General features: G+C 42.6%; 1 long non-coding RNA gene across 2 annotated transcripts; it reads right to left on the bottom strand.

Moving 5' to 3' along the window:
• Positions 1–1934: 1934 nt before the first annotated feature.
• Gm38552 lies at positions 1935–13899 on the bottom strand. 2 transcript variants are annotated; one of them, XR_869526.2, is made up of 4 exons: positions 8377–8845; positions 7399–7541; positions 3616–3734; positions 1935–2159 (listed from the first exon to the last, which is right to left on the bottom strand). It is a non-coding gene; the product is annotated as a predicted gene, 38552 (long non-coding RNA). The 2 variants fall into 2 exon arrangements; XR_869527.1 differs by lacking the exons at positions 7399–7541; positions 8377–8845 and adding an exon at positions 13858–13899.
• Positions 13900–18345: the final 4446 nt, after the last annotated feature.

The following is an 18345-nucleotide window of genomic DNA, read 5'->3' as shown; positions in this document are numbered from 1 at the left end:
ATCTAGGAGAAAGGTCTGACCCATAGGGTTAATGGCATTTGGGCTAATCACGTTTTCTAACACTGGTGACTCAAATGTATCTTTTAATTATAAAATAGGATACCAAAGAATATTTTTTAATCCATTAAAGGCAGATTCAACATAAAACACAAGCTGTTTCCTTTGTGATTAAATTGCATGCAGCTGCGCTAGCTTCCGCAGAGCCAAGAGAGAAAAGCACTTGGTAATTCTTCCTAATTAGAGGATGCTAATTACTCCTAAATACAATGCACTTTCAATGTTATAAAGGTTCCTCTAAATCAATGTTTTTATAGGGCTAAAAATTAATAATGATTTCAAATCCATTAACTGTGGCCAAACTACCCATTTGTTCATGCTTGCACATGACTTTACAATGAAATCTCTGAACTGAAATGAGGTGAGGACCGAGCCACATGGCCTGGCGTATTAGCACATTATTTCCATGTTGATCAGTGCCCCATGGTGGTGTTTCTTCCCTGTGCTCATGTCATGGTGGAAGCAGAAGCAGGCACTCTGTGGTTGGAGCATGGTCATGCTTCCAATTTGCCTTCACTCTGTGTTCCCATCAGATAGCGGAACTTCCCTGCAGCAGGGGCTGGGATCTAAGTTCTTAATCACACGAGGGACCCATGGGGACAGAGAAACTCAGTTGCTGGGCACTACACGTTTTCTCCTTTGACACAAAAGTCCATGAAGACTTTGAGAGTCAAACAAAAGTTGTCCATTTTGTCTAATTAAAATACCAGGGCTGTATCAATGTATAGAACCAGTGAGATGTTTCAGCAGGTGGAAATGTCTGTTCCCATGCCTTATGAGCTGAGCTCAGTCCCTGGAACCCCCCCCCCCAACACACACACATGATAAAATGAGAAAAACAACTACCTTTATAGGAAAAGTATAGTGTATGTGTACTCAAATAAATGCACAAAAAGATTTAAAAAGTATATAAATTTTAAAATAACACTGTTCACTACACACTCTTCCAACTAAATTATGACCCTTATCAAATAAAGTCTTTTAAACATTTTTCTGGGATTAAAGTGGTTCAAGTGCACTATTGCATATGCCAGCAAGATTTTGCTGAAAGGACCCTGATATAGCTGTCTCTTGTGAGGCTATGCCAGTGCCTGGCAAATACAGAAGTGGATGCTCACAGTCATCTATAGGATGGAACACAGGGCCCCCAATGGAGGAGCTAGAGAAAGTACCCAAGGAGCTGAAGGGGTCTGCAATTCTATAGGTTGAACAACAATATGAACTCAACAGTACCCCCAGAGCTCATGTCTCTGGCTGCATATGTAGCAGAAGATGGCCTAGTCAGCCATCATTGGGAAGAGAGGCCCCTTAGTCTTGCAAACTTTATATGCCCCAGTACAGGGGAACTCCATGGCCAAGAAGTGGGAGTGGGTGGGTAGGGGAGCAGGGCGGGGGGTTGAGGGAGGGGTATAGGGAACTTTTGGGATAACATTTGAAATGTAAATAAAGAAAATATCTAATAAAAAAAAGAAATTTTAAAAAATAAATAAATAAAGTGGTTCAAGTGGTTGCCAGGCATGCATGAAAACCCGAATTTAGATTCCCAGAACCCATTAAGTGCTGAGTGGGTCGAGTGGTTCCTCTGTAATTCTAACTCCAGGAAAAGACATGAATGCCCAAAGCCACCTGATTGATGAGACTAGCCATGTTGGTGAGCTCTGGGTTTGATTGAGGGACCCTGTCTCAATGAATAAAGTAGAGAGCAATGGAGGATGATTCTTCCATCGACTTCTTGAGTTTCTACATGTGAGCACATACATGCACAAAGCATATACATATATACACATGCACACTACATACATACATATACATACATACATATATGAAAGTAGAAGAAATAAACACTTTTAACTCATTTTTCTTAATGATAATATTTTTCGTTCTCTATCATTTGCCTGTAAGTTATACTCTATTTAATTCAACTCCATCTTGAGAGGTGGCTCGTTTGCTCAGTCCATTTGTTCTGGGCTCTGGTTAAAATGCGTTTGTACTCCAAGGCTTCCTAGACAAAAGTCTTGTTCTCCAATGAGTTAGTGCTGAGGTGGTGGGAACTTTGAGTGACAGGATCTCCTGGGAGGTGGTTGTATCATAAAGTCACCAACCTAAGAAAAGATTAATGGTGCTGCCATCAACTTAGTTCCATACAGTCCTCTACAAAACTTCTGTAGACTGTATGAGGTCACATGACAGACTCTTGGGGAGCAGGGGAAAGAGGCAATAGTGAACCCCGAGTTTCCGAACCCCGAGTCAAGCATGTCATGAGTCTGGACTCTCCGACGGTGCTTATGCATGTATCATGGACATGTACATGTATCATGGACATGTACATGCTTATGCATGTATCATGGAACGTCACTGATGCTTCAACTCTAACCACGTGACATGCGCACTCTACTGTGCATGCTGATCCCCCTCCACCAGGAAACGCCAACAAAGGCGGCCTGACACGCATTGAAGCTCAGCCACAAGGGGAGCATCTTTATTGTACCTGGAAAGCTCTCTGCTCTTATGAAAACATAATGGTTTAATTACAGAAAACAAAGACTTCTACTATTTTCCTACTGTCATTCCTCAGCATGTAAGTATCAAATTAGCATATATTTCGATGGTACTGTGCTATATTTTGATTTCAAAATTGCTGTTTGAATCGCTGCCCCAAGCTTCATAAAAACTCATTACTTAGGAGTTTGGGGCAGAGAGAGGCGGGAAGGATGGCTTAGCAGTTCGGAGCACTTGTATTCTTACAGGGGGCCAAATTCAGTTCCCAGTACCTGCATGGTGGCTTATGATAGATAGATAGATAGATAGATAGATAGATAGATAGATAGATAGATAGATAGATAGATAGATAGATAGAAATTTCCCTATGATTTGTCAGTAAACCCATGTCTTACATACATACTTAACCTGTTTATATGCCTAGTATTGTATAAGAATTGCTTGCATGAAAGGGTTGAGAAAGGAAAAAGTTTAAGAACCCACAGTCTATGACTCTAAAGCCATTGCTGTAGCAAACCAAGGCTAGCTCAGGCCTTTCTGCACATAGCTACTTCTTGTTCTGCACCTCTGCCATGCTGTGCTACAAACACTGGCCCTGACCAGAAGCCAATTAGATGGAGCCACCTGATCTTGAACAAGCCAATGCCTTTTCTTTGTAAACTGCCCAATGTCTGGTATTCTAGCATCACAAAATGGACTAAGATAAGCAGATGTAACAATTTTCCAGAGACTGGTTAATTTATACACAATGGAATTTTATTTCTGATAGTTCTGGAGGCTGAGAACTCCACAGTCAAGACACTGATGGCTTCCATGTTTGCCTCTTTCATTAGGTCATGGTTCTACTCATGAGGTCCTCGCTGAAGCCCTGGCTCTTAATACTGACACACTGCTGATTAAATACAAATGTGTGTTCTGAAGGAAAGCATTCACACCATAGTACCCACAAAGGAAGAACTCTCACCTTGTTCTTCCCAGTCATGAAAAGGTGGATCTGGATGAGTCACTTCCTACTTCCCCAGATTCAGGTACCTCATCCACTGTGGTGCTTCAACTTACTTGGATTGAGGAGTGCTGACATGCCTTGCAGAACACACTTCTAGGCTTGTCTGAGGATCGTCTACAGATGATTGACTAAAGAAGATCTGCTCTGAATGTGGACAGCACCATCTCACATGCTGGACCCAAAGAGAATAGGAGAGGTGTTAGCAAGGCTCTCTCTCTCTCTCTCTCTCTCTCTCTCTCTCTCTCTCTCTCTCTCTCTCTGTGTGTGTGTGTGTGTGTGTGTGTGTCTTTCTCTCTGTCTCTGTCTGTCTGTCTGTCTCTGTCTATATCTTTGTCTCTGTCTGTTTTCTGTCTCTGTCTGTCTGTGTGTCTGTCCATCTGTCCATGTGTCTGGCCAATGTTTGTAGCACAGCATGGCAGAGGTGCAGAACAAGAAATAGCTATGTGCAGAAAGGCCTGAACTAGCCTTGGTTTGCTACAGCAATGGCAACACCTCTTCTATTCTCTTCTTTCTCTCCTATTCCTGGCTGCATGAGGTAAGTGGCCTCTCAACCTGCTCTTGCTGCCTCAATCTGGACCCAGATGCAATGGCACCAAGAACTGTTTACTGAGAACTCTGATTCTTCAAGCCCAAGTAAATCCTTCCTCCTTCAGACCTGCTTCCCTCCTGCCCCAGCCACAGTGATGCTAGTCTGACTAGAACACTACCAAGTGACTGATGCCTAAGGCCCTTCTAAGATGGGGGCAATAAGCAAATGAAATAATGGTTTGGAGAAGAAGGTATTTTGAAAAATACCATCACAATATAATGAAAGGTGCTTCAGTCAGGATCAGCATGGGAGAATAACTATGGGAGAGACTTTGGCTTCCTATAAACTACAGATTGAGACTTTTTTTCTCAATTTTTAGAATTATTACATTATGTGTATGAGTATTTTGCCTGCATATATGCATATGCACAACCATGTCTGATGCCTGAATGCAGAGACGAGGCTTGGGTGATTTATCACTGCACTGAACAGTAGGAGGGTGAATTCCGAGTTCAGAAAAGCAGGCCAGTCGTGAGATTCACACACCTTTAATTTCCCTTTATTTGAACTTGATTTGCTTCATCTGACCCCCATCAGAACCTCCAGTGGAGATTGAGGAATGAGGGACTGACCCCCACATGGCCAGAGAGTCTCATTCTTGACTAGACCTTTGCTCCCATTGGCTTTTTACATTTTTCATTAACCTTGCATTTTTGTGTGTAAGTCGGTTTTTCATCACTGTGGTAAAATGTCTGTGCAAACAATATAGGCAGAAATAATTTACTTTGGCCCGAAGAACTAAAGGTTTCAGCCCAAGCTGGGCTGGTGCCTTGATGGTCTGGCAGGACCTTGTGGAGGGAAGGCACGAGAGAGAGAAACTGTCCAATGTTCCCTCATGGTGGGCAGGAGAGTGCCCTCACTTCCTGGCTCCTTCCCTTCCCCTTTTGCTCCATGTAAGCCTCTGTCCTATCAGATGGGGCCTCCTCAGGCTGGGCTGGGTTCTCCTCCTCAGTCAATCTTCTCTGAGCTGATCTCACAGAACACCCAGGGTATGAATTACCAATCTATCTATCTTTCAATTCAATAATTCAGTCAAGCTGACAACCTAAATGAAGCTTGCATTGAGTAGAGGAGATAGTGTGTGTGTGTGTGTGTGTGTGTGTGTGTGTGTGTGTGTGTGTGTGTGTGTGTTCATACTTCAACTCAACAACTCAACAATCAGCCCTATTAACGTCTGATTCCATTGAGAGGTAAGTGCAAAGCAAGCCCTGGGAAAGCATATTACATTTGTAACCAATAAATGGGTACTTCTGTTACTTTTCTGATGGCAGCGGCCCAGATACCCGGCAGAAAGCAACTTAAGGGGAAAGAGTTCGTTTCCTGTTATATTTTAAGGGTGATGCCCATCACAGTGATTGGCATGAAGCAAATGTGACAGGTGATCCCATTGTGTCTGCAGTCCAGAAGCAGAGTACACAGGAAGTGGAACAGGGTCTCAAGGTCTCAAGGGTCTCCCTCAATGACACACTTCCTCCAGTGAGGCTCCACCTCCTCAAAGCTCTAAAGCCATTAAAAAAAAAAAAACCATGCCACTAGCTGGGGACCAAGTATGTAAACACATGAGGATATGGGAGGCATTTCACATATGGGCTTCTCTTCTTCAACCTCCCTTCACTATCAGGAACCCAAAGGCAGAAAACGTCAGTGGAACATGGGACAGTTTTTTAAGTGCCCATGTTAGTTTTGTGTAGCACTCGGGAAACATCAACATGTCACTAAGAGGGAGAGAAAGGACCGGGTCAGGAGACTTAGTGGATGAAGAAGCTTGCATCCAAGCATGACGGTGCGGGTTCGATCCCTGGGCCTGGGTTCCATTCCCAGGACCCACACAGTGAACTGACTCCTGCAAATTGTCTGCTGACCTCAACACATGTATGGTGGCATGTGCACATGTGAACACGCACACTTTTTTTTCCAATTTTTAATTAGGTATTTTCTTCATTTACATTTCAAATGCTATCCCAAAAGTCCCCTATACCCTCCACTACCCCACCTGCTTCCCTACCCACCCACTCCCACTTCTTGGCCCTGAAGGAGCACACACAAAAGTAGAGTAGAAAAGAATTTTATTCAGAAGTTCAGAGTAGTTATATCATGAGTCGTCAGTGGGTCCTGAGTGCTCAGGAGCATGTGTGCTATGTCCAGCCTCAGGAGCATGCATGCTATGTCCAGGCTGGCCTTTGTGAGTTTGAGCTGATTACTAAGAGAGGCTAAGGGTGGTTTTCTATTTGGATAGACAGGCTTGGGTTATGTCGGCCTCTGTTCATTCTGCATGCCCTTTCCCGTGTTGAACTTGATTTTGATCATACGAATACCCAATTATGCACAGGCATACAATGGTAAATAGTTTTTATTCCTTACATTTTAATTTTGAGAATATAATTCACCTTGTGGGCATGCACTCAAAATTAGCTTAGGCTGCATCAGCCCATGGACCCTCGATCCAAGATACGTTAGCATTTGACCACAAAGATGCCATGGGTCAGAGTGACCATCGGCCTTTCTTTAAGGAAGGGTGCACATGTAGCTCAATGCAGATAAGTTTCCATATTACCAAGTGCTTTGTTGGGGAATGGTGGTGGTGGTGGTGGTGGTGGTGGTGGTGGTGGTGGTGGTGGTGGTGTGTGTGCATAGCTAAAATCATTCAGAGTTCTGGCTAGCTAAGTTCTCCCTCTTCTTGCCTGCTTCTGTTGGAATACAGAGGAGATGGCCATTAACACCAGCTTGGTGAAATTAGGGAAAGCAGGTAACACTGGACCAGCTCCTCCAGAGCTTCATATTCATAAGTTAGTGACTATGAAATACTTGTTATGCAGCTGCCCTGAAAAGGCCTACACCATTTACTGAGTTGATGACCAAGCCATATCCCCAGGGCCATCTCCCAGTGTCCAAATAACTTCTGTAGAACTATTAAGGCCAGCATGCTTTTGCCTTTAGATGCTGATGCTGATTTACACCCTCCAAAGACCATCAAAAAGACAAAGACAACTCCTAAAGAACAGACTTGTCAGAAGCAATCCAAGACTCCTTCAATGGCTGCATGAGAGAAGCCCTTAGCAGAATCACATTGCTGCTAATGTACAGGTGTAGTTTGAGTCGACCAGCCCCTTCCTACCATTCTTATCTCTTTGTTACATGGGTGCCCACTATGACCAAAAGAAATAAAAAAAATCCAGAAAAGGGCTGAGAAATGTTGCCAGCATAAAGATGGGAAAGCGTGATGTGGCAGTCTAATAAAAGGACTCACAGACGTTCCTGAAATCATAAATCCTTCTTGTGCCTTTTGAAATTGGCTTCCTTTTTAAGATTTCCAGGACACAGCTAGAAAGCTTCAACATGTTGCCTTTTCTGTTTTCTCCCTGCCAGTGGGAAAGCCTGAGCTAGGTGTACCTACAGAAGGAAAACAACAATGTAACTTCCCGTCTTTCCTTTCTCCTCCACCCACTGTGTGCTTATGATCTGGCCTTATAGATGTAGAGAAAATCAGAGCCAATTGGACCTCCAGACCCCCTTCCATCATGGCTGTCTTGCCCTCCCCATCCAGTCTGATCTTACCGTCTTCTCCACAGCATGTGGTAAACTCCTGGGCTCTCTTAGATACCTCTAAAGCCTGGAACTAACCCTGAGCAGTTTCATTAAAGAAGGTGGGTTTACATCTTTATCTCAATCCTTTCGGTGAATCGTACATGAGAAACCTTGAAATGGATGTCCTAGGGTTTCCACTTAAACCAGTGAATGAACACTGTGTAAAGGTTCTACAGTAGGACACAGCTTCTCTGCTCTCATCATTGCTGTAACCTGTTTTCCCAGGCTTGGAAAACAGAGCCTTATTCTATTTTAATTCAGGCAAAAAGCAAGTAGGGAAATAAATTGATGACTCCCAATATTTCTAATACCAGTAAAAATATACTATATTTTAATTTTAAAAATTCTTCTCTCATATATTATATCCTGATCACAGTTTCCCCTCCCATCCCCAACCTTCCAGACCCACCTACCCCCACCTACCCGACATGCCTCCATTCTTCCCCAGATCCATCCCACTCCTGTTCCCTTCAGAGAAGAGCAGGCCCTTAGGGACATTAACCAAACACAGCATAAACGGCTGCAATAAGACCAGGCATTGACCATCACATCAAGGCTGGACAGGAGAACCCAGTAGGAAGACAAGAGTCCCACAAGTAGGCAAGAGTCATTATTGTTTCTACTTATCAAGTATTATTACTTGTTCTTTCATGATGCAAACACTTTAAAGCTGTTGGAGATACATCAAGCATAAGTGAGCTTCTCCTACAAAAGATTTAAAATAAAGATGTCAGCACATTCTGTTATTGGGGGTGGGATTGGTGATGCTTTTGAGGTTTTCTTGTTTTGTTTTGTTTGTTTGTTCATTTGTTCATTCGTTTTTTGAGACAGAAGCTCAAAAGTCCAGGCTAACCTCGATCTCTCTACACAGCTAGGGGTAGTCTTGAACTGCAAATCCTCTTGCCTAACTCCCACGTGCTGGGATTCCCAGGTGTGCAGCACCACACCTGGATAACTACTATGTGTCTTTGCACATGTGTGCAGACATACAGGTGGACCACAGATGGACATCAGATGCCTTCCTCAATTGCTTCCTACCTGTCTCAGTTAGGGTTTCATTGCTGTGAAGGGACACCATGACCAAGGCAACTCTTATAAAGGAAAACACTTAATTGGAGCTGGCTTACAGTTTCAGAGGTTCAGTCCATTATCATCCTTTCAGAAAGCATAGCAGCATGCAGGCAGACATGGTGCTGGAAGAGCTGAGAGTTCTACATCTTGATCCAAAGGCAGCCAGGAGGAGACTGTCTTCTGCAGGCAGCAAGGAGGTAGCTCTGGATCACACTGGCCAGCCTTGAGCATATATATGAGATCTCAAAACCCCACCTCCACAGTGACACTAGTAAGGCCACGCCTTCTCCATAAGGCCACACCTCCTAACAGTGCAGCTCCTCTTAAGCCAAGCATATCCAAACACCACATCACCTTATTTTTTAACCAAGCTCTCTCACTGAACCTGGGGCTCACCAATTTGGCTAGAATGGCTGAGAGCAAGCCTCATGAGTCCTGCTGTCTCTGCCCCTTGTCTAAGCACTGGGGCTATATGTACAAGCTACAGTGACTCACGTTTTACTTGAGTGCCAGGGACCTAAGCTCGGCACTTTGTACTTTGTAAGGCAAACGCTGCACCTAATAAGCCATCTCCCAAGCCCTAGCTAGCTACATTGTTTGAACTCCACATGCGAGTACTTCGGAACACAGAAGGGTAGCTTTACTTTACCATTTATTGTTTATTGTTTTTATAAAGAACAGAGGGGGAATACTGAAGATTCTGACAGCAGATGACAAACATGTAAGGGTAGAAATTTAAATAACCATATTTGATCATTATGAATTGTGATAGCCAACTGGATCATCACACGCTTTCCTCCATAAATATGTACACGTAGTATGGGACAATGAAGAAGGAAAATAAAAACACAGGGTAGACTGCGGAGATGGCTCCACTGAGCGTGCTGCTGCTCTTCTGTGTGCTCTGAGTTGGGTCCCGCAGCTCACAACCACCTGTAACTCCAGGTGTGGGTGGGGCATGTGTGGGTCCATGCCCTCTTATGGCCCCCTTGGGCACCTACTTACACATACACAGCAGAGTCTCTCTCTCACACACACACAAATAAAAGTAAAAAATATAAATAAAAACCTTTTTTAATAACTCCGAGGATCCAGATTGAGCTGAGACTTGGAGTAAGAAGGGACTGAAGATATCAAGCCCAAGGCCTAGCAATAAATGTCAAGGGAGTAATTGAAGTAATTTAGTTCCTGGAGGGACAGACTTGTGAAGACATTGGGAAGTGTCTTCCTAAAACCACGAAGACACTCAAAATAGCCACCTCCCTCTCCCCCCTAGATATTTTTATTGGTGACAAAGTGACATTGAAGTAGATGCACCACATCCCAAAGATGCCTTCTTTGAGGAAAGAAAGCACCGATTTGAGTGTATGGATTCTGACACAGTTGCTAAGCATCAGATGTATTACTTTAGAGCAGCTCTTTAAATATGCAGTATGTTCAGATGCAGAGAGCAGCCGGGAACACTGGTGTCTTATTTCTTTGTTGCTAAGGGTCTTATTTCTCCCTTTGTTGTTTTTCTCAAAACCTGGAGTCTTCTTTATTTGAAAATATTTATGTGTGCAGGAGAGGAGAGATTCGGTGCATTGTTCTTTGAAATTTGCTCTTTTTACATTACTGAATTCTCACACATCTTTTTCTGCGGGGCAGAATGACTCTAGTTTTCTTTACAACCATCAGTGCACACATCCACAGGGATTTTCCAAGGCTGGGCTCATGATAGCTTTCCTACGCTGAAAGATGGGGCGGGGATCTGTATTAACTTTATATCAGCCTGTGAAGCAACCTGACTTTATTTGAACCTTTATCACCCTATGAGAGGTAAGTTGCTTTGCTTACTTACAGATGGTCTGGAGCAAAGGCTGTGATTCAAGTGACAGACTGAGGTGATCTACTTTGAGATTTGGAATAAGTTTTTCTGCTTTCTGGAATTCCAGTCTCTTCTCCCACAGCTTCCTACCCACTTCACAAAGATGTTGTGAATATTAACTTCCAAGGCTTTAAGCACTTCTGAAGAAAGACATGCTCTAAAGACAAAGCATTAAGCAATCTGAAATAGGCTCTACTTTGTATTATCATATAAATTATCAGGAGGATTTTATCTAAAGAGTAGTTACTTGGTGCTAAATCCAGCTAAATAATGGAAGAAAAAAATGCACAGATGAGACACAAACTCACACAGTATTCTGTGGTAGAAGTCTGTCTGCCATTGTGCTTGCAACTGTAGAGGGATAAAGGCAACTCAGTGTGCAAATTGCCTGGAGCAGGTACATGTGCATTCTTGATGTGCTTGCTTTTAAGTAATAGCATCTCCATTTGACTGTGGCCACGGAGTTCAGGGAGTAAGGCAAGTGGTCCAACAGCATTAGCAAGAAACAGGAAAAAAAGGAAGGAAATGTGGATGAAGGAAGGAAGGAAGGAAGGAAGGAAGGAAGGAAGGAAGGAAGGAAGGAAGGAAGGAAGAGAGGGAGAAAGGGAAGGAGGAAGGGAGGGAGGGAGGGAGGGAGGGAGGGAGGGAGGGAGGGAGGAAGGAAGGAAGGAAGGAAGGAAGGAAGGAAGGAAACACAAATTTGGCTGCAGTGAGATAACCATACACTGTCAAATAGATAAAATTTTAAAAAGCCCAACATCACCAAAGTTGGCAATAATGAAGCAACCGGACCACAGATTAATTGCTGGTAGGAGCATGAGAAGAGAATGGGAATTCTTCCAAAGTTAAACATTACTCACACAATGAGCCCATGACATGATAACACACACCAAATACAGGCTTTCAAGGCTAGTGGGGTGTCTAAGCAGGCACTTGTCTCCAAACCTAATGACCCTAGTTCAATCCCCAGTGCCTACACAGTGGAAGAAAAGAACTGACCCCTCAAGTTGTCCTCTAACCTCTATAGACATGTGTGCATTCATGCATGGATACCCCCCCACACACACACACAAATATAATGATTTTCAAAAGGCATATATAATGGTGTCCCTGTTTTTATTCAAATCTTAATACTGGAAATAATTCAAATTTCCATTAACAGACAAATGTATAGATGAATGATCTTTTACTATATGATCCTACTCAACAATAAAAAAAGAGCAAAATTTTGATATGCACCACCATGGACACATCTCACAGATGTAATCTTGAGTGAAAGAAATCATAAATAATAAGTGGGAATAGGGAAGATTTTTAAATGTGTTTGTGATCACTCAACCTAATAACGGCTGCAGCTGCTGTCATGTTGGAAGATGGTCTTTCAGAGTTTTCTCTACTCTTAAGTACAGAGGGAAGAATATTTGTATTGAACAAGCTGAGGCTCAGAATGGTGTGCCTACATTGTTCTTCCAAGGTATTACAACCTCACTCCCCTGTTCAAGAAATTGGCTCCGAGTGATTCATCATATGGAGACAGTTGTTTTCTATACCTTATATACTTTCATGGATGATAAATGCAAAATCTTGGGGAACTATCTAACCAAAGACAGCTATTCAGATGTTGCACAATCCCTAAGATAGTTCATACAGAAAACAGACACTTCATTTGTGTGATCAGATTTTCCCTCAGGAATATGAATTAGGAGCTAGAGATGCTGATGAGCACTTTCCGTGCTAAGGAGCAGCACATAAACAGCTCAGTATGGTGGCAGAAGCCCCTGGCACCTCAGTATTGTAGGAGGTAGAGACGAGATCACTGAGGCTTGTAGGTACCAACCTGGCTTTGGTGCAATGATAGACCCTGCCTCTGAGGACAGGATGGGGAGAGTATGAGAGCAGGATACTCAACACTGTTTTATTGCCTTCATGAGCGCGCGCACACACACACACAGGGTTTGAATTAGACAATGAAAAGAGTAATGCAGAACAAAACCCAAGTACTAGAAAATGCATGGGTAAAGATGACTACAGATGCCCTAACAGGATAGAAGATAGGAAGCAATGGCAGGAGACAGAGAAAGCACCTACCCTTTGAAGGATGATGTACCCAGAAGTAGCAGGGAATAGAGCTAAGACCATGAGAGAAAGGTCTGATAACACTGCCATGGGACCCTGACTTCGATGGCACAAAGTCTGAGTACACAGCTGTAACTCCCTTTCTTATCTCAGTGTGCAGAAGCAGTAACGAGACCGACTTTGACCTTAGTCCAGTTTCTGTTCTCTATAACCAGGAAGCCCAATGTGACAAACGCACTGATAGAATCGTTATACACATATTCTTATTGTTGTGTTGTGAACCACACATTCATATGTTTGATATTTGGCCCCTATTTGTTGAAACTACCTGTAAGGAAGGCATTTCTGCAAACTTTTGAAGGTAGAGCCCACCTTGAGGAGCTGGTCTCCACAGCTAGAGGTACAACCTAGAGGAATCCTAGAGTGCTGTAGACTTGGTGGACACTTCTTGTGGGAGTTCAGAAGACAAGAATGCTGAGAAGACATGGAGGCCCAAATGGAAATGAAGTCTTTATTGGGAATGGGACAAGAAACCATTCTTAGTAGAGCCTAGCCAAAACTCTACCTACATTTTGCCCATGTCCTGAAAGTCTGAGTCAAGACCAAAGTAATGGATTATGGCTAAAGAGATGCCTCAGTGGCTAAGAGCACTTGCCGTGCTTTCGGAGGACCTGGGTTTGGTTCCCAGAATCCACATGGTGGCTGACAATTCCAGTTCCAGGGAATCTGATGCCATCTTTTGGTGTCCACAGGCACTGTACACACAAGGCACACATACATCCATACAAAGAATCATATGCATAAAATATAAATAAACAAATTTTTAAATGTAATGGACTAATTTGGTGGAGAAGATTTCAAGAAAGTAAAAGAGCCAGGCTGTGGCAGTTAGTGGCGACTGCATTTATTCATGTTTCTAGTAAGAATTAAGAACAGAAAGCAGAGCAAAGCATATGCAGTTTGGTAGAAAGGGAAACTGTTAGGTGGTAGACAAAGAGGCCACATTTATTAGCAAGATTAATTCCTTTCAAATAGACAAGCAATTTGCATTAGAATAATAGAAAGGGTGTCTTGAAGGCATCCCAAGATTTGACAAAATCCACTTACCATAAGCTTCACAGGAAAGTATTATAGTAATAATAGGTGATCTCTGTAAGATTGAAAGAATTAGGTATCAAATATGAGTTGTTATGATTCCTATTAAGAGATCTCCCAAGATTCTCCTCTCTCCATGATAGTCATCTTCTAAGCATTTTGGTATCATAACTTCTTAAAGAGCTTAACACATTGTTAGTGATTCATAATTAATATGCTGAAAATTATGGTACATACTTATAAAGTATAGTTAAGTCTGATACTTGGTTTACTAATAATAAATCTAGTTCATAACATAACTATTTTTTGAAAGAGAACTACTTATAAAAAAAATAGTGAGGCATATCACATTATATAACATTTGTATCTTCTTGTATCTTCTGCATTCACTCTATTGCTCTGTGCACCTGCTAGAAAGCTCCCTACATATTCATGAGAGAATAAAGGACAATGAAGAAGCCATGTACCCTTGCAGGTTTTTCGTGTTCTATAGTAACATCTGGACTTTTAAGAATCACCAGGTCCCAAGAATGAAATCTGACTCTTAGGCATATCATGAGTTTTTGGTGAGATAACCCTTAGTAGGATATACCTTAGCTGTCCAGAGATATTCTTTCTTAAAGCCATGCAGAATCCCACTCCTGTTCAAATATAAATTTTTCACTTCTATATGTTTCCCAAGTATTATTTTCTCTTCCAACGATGCCTATTCCAGCATACTCTACTAGGAGTTAAGAGTAACTCACTAAGAAATAACGTTCTCAAACCCCTGAATAAAAGTGAGACAAAGTGAACTTGGGTGGGTAGGGGGAATAATGAAGAAGAAGAATATGAAGGAAGATGGGGGGAAGAAGAAAAGAGAAGGAAAAGGAGGGGAGAGGAAGAGTAGTGACCCACATATCACCGTTCTTGTGAACAGCACTGAGTTTTGAATTGTTGCTTCCTATAGAGTGCAATGGGCTTTCCAACATTCTATTCATGGGGAATCTATAGATCCACTGCCCAGGTCCTGGCAGCACTGTAGAAGCCTCCCGGAATGAATCTACCAACTTTCTGCTAAGCTTTGATAGTGGGATAAGAATCCCCCTAGTCCTAAGGAGTAAGAGCCATTACACAAAGGCCCAGATTTATATTCTCCTCATTTCACAGCCCAAAAGAAAGTAAATCCCTGCATCTTCCCTGAAGGGGGAGGAAAATATCTAACAGTGGTAAAGTAATGGCTTCCCTTCATAGGAAAGGGCATGGTGGTCAAGGTACATCTTTTTCTACCTGGTACCCCAACCACACAGAGAGTACAGCCCACACTCCCTTCCCAAGGAACCTCTTGTCGTGCTCAAGCATCAAATATTCAGTTTCCCGACTTATTTCCCTGCCTTGTATTATCTCTTACATAAAGGCGTTCAAGTGACATTAAAGCCATCACGCTCAAGGCACCAAGAATATGAACAGTAATGAGATGCTGTTTCTGCTTTCAGAAGGTCTTTGTGATTTTGTTTCTCATGTTTCCTTCAAGAAAATTAGAAGCATCAGGCACACAAAGATTGTGATTTCATTAGAAAAATGTATATACATCTGTCTTATGGTTTTATTGCTATGAAGAGACACCATGACAAGAGCAACTTTATAAAGTAAAAACTTGACTGGGGCTGGCTTACAGTTTCAGAGGCTGACTCCATTACTGCCATGGCAGGAAGCGTGGCAGCATGCAAGCAACCATGTTGCTGGAGAGGTAGATGAGAGTTCAACAGCCCTATTGGCAGGCAGCAGGAAATGAATGCCCACTAGACTTGGCTTGACCAATTTTGACCCAGAACGCCTGACCCAATGACACAATTCCTCCAACAAAGCCACAATTACTCCAGTAAGGCCACATCTCCTAAGCATGCTACTCCCTATGAGCCTATGGGGGCCATTTTTATTCAAACCACCACAAAAATCCCTCCATCCCTGAAACTGGTCTACATATGTGACCTTCATCTGTGGCCCTCGTCTCAGACTCTGAAATCTTTCTGAATGACTCTTGTTTCCTATCAGGATCCAGCCAGACCAGTGGCGCAGAGATCATCTTCCAGTTACAATGACTCCATTTTCAACCTCTTAGTTACATACAGGCTTTTGCATGTTTGTGTTTCACATTTTTAATATTAATAGTAGAAGCCTTCAGTACCGCTGTTCATTGTGTAAGAATCTGGAGATAACACAGCCTACATTTTAGGTCCTAAGAGCATGGAGAGAGTAAAACTTCCTGTGATATTCAGCCCCAAGTGTTGGAGACCATACCATAAGAAAGTAGGCCTTTCACAGCTTCCCACCCTAATAAGCCAAATGGCCTTGTGCTAAGGAGCCGGTCATTACCTCCTCCTCCCTATCCTTTCCTGGCACCAGAGACCCTAAAAGCTGAATTATAGTCCCCTTTTCCTTATCTCTTCCTGGCTCCCAAGACTTCTAAGGACATGAGTTATGTGCTGAGCCCAGCCTGACATCCGGGACTGTTAAGGAGGGATCTACATTCCAGAGATAGGACTCGGAGTGCCTCCCACCTGCAATATGAATTCGGCCTTCATGTCCCCAGATGCCCACTTCTTTGTTCTTTGTTAATTCCCCCTCAACCCCTCCCTATTTCCCTTCGCTGTGTGCTTAAAACCTGGCGTTTCAGCCTAATAAACTGAGACCTTGACAGGAATCCTCCTTGGTCTCGCTCTTCTTTCTCGCTCATTTCTCTTCAGGTTTGCGGTCCCCCTCGCACCCACGAATAACTGGGTCCTGCTGGATGGGACAAGTGACACCTGAACATGCGGCTGAGGTTCGGATCGTTTGCCTTAGGTGGAGATTACGGAGTTTGACTCCACCAGAGAAGTTCGTCGCGACCCCAAGAAAAAATAAGTAGTGAAGAACCACTCCCACAGCTCATGGGAGGAAGTCGTCCTTGGTAAGTGATTCATCTCCACTGAGAAATGGGAACTAAGCTTAAGAGGCAGCCTTCATTAAAGGTTTAAAGATGTCTTTCAGGGAAAGAGGAGTTAGAGTTAAAAAGAAAGATTTGATAAACTTTTTTATTTTCATAGACCAGGCATGTCCATGGTTTATTATAGATGGAGCAGAGATACACTGTAAAAATGGCAAAAGGTAGGCAGAGATTTAAATGATAAACTAGCTAATGAGGGTCCTGATGCGGTCCCTGCAACCATCTTTTCTTATTAGGGAGTAACTATCAGAAGCTACCACTGTGCCTACTCTCCCTTCTCTGGCAGAATTCCCAGAAGAAGGAGATAAAGAATTAGAATTTGAACATGAGAGAGAGAGAGAGAGAGAGAGAGAGAGAGAGAGAGAGAGAGAGAGAGAGAGAGAGAGAGAGAGAATAAGTTTCAGAAAAGCAGTTATCCCCTGTTTGGGATCTTTTAACAAAAAAGAGGGAAAATGAAAATAAGCTATTTCAGAGCTCTCCTAGGGACAGAAGGAAATCGGGAGACGTCCTGCTTCCTCTCTGGCTCCTATGGAGATATTCTTAGTTAGGATATCTGGGTCCCTTTGAGACATTAAGTTCTATTTCCTCACTGTCTATTGTCTGTCCTTGGTGCACCATTTGTCCATATGTCTATTTATGTTTGTTTTTGTTTTGTTGTTTGAATGATTGTTGTTGTGTGTTTCATGTTGAAAAAAAGGTTAAAACTTTATCTGCTGGCTGTCCATCCTTTGATTTAGATTAACTTGTTTAAAAGGGCGTCTCAATTTGCACAGCAGAAACTGATAAGTTACACTGCACTGTGGCTGGGAGTCAAATACAGCTGGAAAAGCCTTGCTGAGAGCCAATTGCAAATGGAGCTGTTAAATGGGCAGGCAGCCTTTTGCTTGTAACAGAAAGTTAGCTTAAATTGGTAACTCAGGGTTAGAGTCATGTACCCAAGAAAACAGGTCTTTAAAGATACTTGAAAATAGGGATAATCATTGGGCCAGGACTCTGGCAGAGTGCTCAGATTGAGAAATGTTTGCATTTAGGTTGACTCTGAGCCCAGAGGGAAGCAGCCTCAGCGAGGCTTGTGTGGCACTTCTTTTGTTTCACAAACCATGACTAGGGAAATTCCTAGGACTTCAGCTCTCCCTCCCTTCCTTTTAGCTAAAAAGAGTCTTGTTGCAGACCTAGCCAGTGTTGTTCTAAATAAAGTCTAAATTCAAAGTTTATAAAAGGTCAATCAGACTGTGGAATTTATCAGTACATTGTGAGTTGACTTGCCTACTTTATATAAAGTTATAGTGTACAGAGTTTGCTTATATGGATATGTATATTGTTTCCTAAGTGAAAAGCATTTTAGTAACTAATGCTTTAAATCCTTGCTCTCACACAATGAACTTTTAAGTTCTGGGGAGTAGCTGTAACTCCAGATAAGATTCAGAGGCAATATCTTTTAATACTTAGGGTTTTTAGCTATATTAGAAAATCGTGGTACAGAAAATCTAAGAAGGAAAAATTGATTTGCTTCAAAATTTTATTTTCAAAAGCTT

Source organism: Mus musculus, chromosome 6 (genome assembly GCF_000001635.26).
Source record: "Mus musculus strain C57BL/6J chromosome 6, GRCm38.p6 C57BL/6J".
In the NCBI taxonomy this organism is placed as follows: Eukaryota; Metazoa; Chordata; class Mammalia; order Rodentia; family Muridae; genus Mus; species Mus musculus.
The sequence above is the reverse complement of the archived record's forward strand: the minus strand, read 5'-3'. Positions and strand labels throughout refer to the sequence as shown.